The sequence below is a fragment of the Atractosteus spatula genome, assembly GCF_055471065.1.
Source record: "Atractosteus spatula isolate fAtrSpa1 chromosome 16 unlocalized genomic scaffold, fAtrSpa1.hap1 SUPER_16_unloc_1, whole genome shotgun sequence".
NCBI lineage: Eukaryota > Metazoa > Chordata > Actinopteri > Semionotiformes > Lepisosteidae > Atractosteus > Atractosteus spatula.
Window position 1 is genome coordinate 2,353,085 of NW_028296631.1, and position 2,310 is coordinate 2,355,394.

General features: G+C 46.2%; 1 non-coding gene across 1 annotated transcript; it reads right to left on the reverse strand.

Annotated features, from left to right (window-relative positions):
• Positions 1-531: 531 nt before the first annotated feature.
• trnas-aga (transfer RNA serine (anticodon AGA)) lies at positions 532-613 on the reverse strand. Its single transcript has one exon. It is a non-coding gene; the product is annotated as a tRNA-Ser (tRNA).
• Positions 614-2,310: the final 1,697 nt, after the last annotated feature.

Consider the following 2,310-nt stretch of genomic DNA (forward strand, 5'->3'; position numbering starts at 1 on the left):
TACTGTACCACGGGTTTTTACCGCTCATTTTGAATGGCTGCATCTGTAGGTTGTCTCTCGCAGTGTTCAGGAATTGCATTCCGAAACTGAGTCAGATCAAAAGTTGTAAGAAAAGCACCTATGGTGTCGGTTCTAACAGCTTTATTGATTCGATGTTAAAGGCCGGAAATGGGGCACAAGACACGCGACCGCAAAAAGCGTCGCCATCTGCTTCCAGCTGCAAAATGCCGTTTGCGGACGCTGAAGCATTTGAACTTGAACTTTATTGCCATATGTAACCGGTACTGGTACAATGGAATTCTTACTTACAGAAGGTCTCTCGATTGTAAAACAAGTGTAAAAAACAAGACAAAGTGCAAACAGTGCATCAACACAATGTACAAACAAACAATAGACAATGTGCAAGTAAACATGTAGACATTTCTTTCCAAGGCAGCGGGTACAAGCGATCTCGCGTTTTAAAACCACCAGGAAAAGCAGGAAGGCACTTTTCCTTGCTTGCGCCGGCACACAACGACGTGAGGAGGACACCGTAGTCAGCAGGATTCGAACCTGCGCGGGGAGACCCCAATGGATTTCTAGTCCATCGTCTTAACCACTCGGCCACGACTACAGCGCGCGCCAGTGATGCTGCGTTCTTGCTACAATCTCACATGGATCGCGAGGCGCCGGCGAAAACCTTTTTCAAAGTTGTTCTCCATTAAAAAAAAAACCTTTCCAAAATACAAGCCTTGCAGAGAGACACGCCTCAGAGGACTGAAGGGTGGCTTCATGTGGGAATGATAAAGTCTTCCCGTCTGGACAGGAAAATGGCACTTTGTTAGACACAAAAAAACAATCAACAACAGACAAATGTCTACAAGCATTTTAGAAGCCGCACTTGAAATAGCTCTTACATTCGTGTTAGACGCAGGAATCGCCTTTTTATTGACGCTCTTACGAACGCCATGGAAAGCAAAACAAAGCAAAGCAGAGCAGAACAAAACGAACAAAATAAAACCCTCACGTCCTGCACTTGAATATAATGCCGTTACGTGCCGAAGCGGTATTGGACGTCATCCTAGCACTGCAACCCGGGGCGTACGGTATATGGGAACGAGCACACGTCACGAATCGTCTCTAATCACTCCCTGCACTGTAAGGCGCCTTGAAGCGTGCACCCTCAACATTCATCTTTGCGCATCTGTGAAAGGTAAACTCTTGAGCAAACTCTGAACCAGACGCTCAAACTCCAGCTAGGATTAGGGGTAGCATTCCCACGCTACTTGAACACTTTGTTTACGCTCAGTGCTGGATTTTGGGAACTTTAGGACGAGTGGGACTTTTCTCCTATCTGTCAATTCGTTTTGTTTTGGAGACTCTTGGCTGTCTGTGTTGTATAGTGCAGCGTGAAGAAAACGTTTTCGAAAACTGTGCCAGCTCAAAAGTTGTAAGAAATCCTCTCCAGCTCTTTTAAGTCTCTTCAGTTTTGTCATTTAAAGTGAAACTAGATGTATAACTGGAGCCTCACTTATGCAAATGGTGAGGCTCCAGTTCGACATCTAGTTTCACTTTATATGACAGAAGTACGTTAGACTGCGCCGGACTGGGGGATCACTTCCGGTTATTTTTACCATCTTAAACATTTGAAATCCTCCCCTGGGCAATTGTGACACTTCATCTTGGCTCCACCTAGGACACTCTTCAATCACTTCTCTCTTCTCCCACAGCACTCTCGTCTGTCGGCAGTATGTGGCGTCTTTGCATTACCACCAATCTCACCACAGCAAGAAAGCAACGGGTTTTGGCAAGAGAGGAGGAGACTGCCTGGCTTAAATGGGGATTGAACCCACGACTTTGGTGTTATTAGCACCATGCTCTAACCAACTGAGCTAACAGGCCTCGTGCCCGCTGTCCTCTCTGTGCTGCAAAAAATGGAATTCAGGGAAGTTTCTTTTGTCCTTTTTTGAATAGAAAGCCCTGCGATTCAGTGTACGGGCTTTCTCGTGCTGTTTAATGGTTCTTGTAACCCAAATCCTACACTGGCCTCAAGTGCCCCCCCATTTCACAGCATTTTTCAGCTGATTTCAAATGTACCTAAAGGAGAAGCATTATTGAAGACCATCAATTACCAAGAGCTTTTCGTGGTCACTTTTAATGACCACAGAGAGCTATGACCTCGGTTTTACATCTCATCCAAAAGACAGCGCCTTTTTACCACACAGCGTCTCCGTCACTATACTGGGGCATTGGGACCCGCACAGACCTCAGGGTGAGCGCCCCACCGCTGGCTCCATTAACACCGCTTCCAGCTGTAAGCTTTGCTTTTCC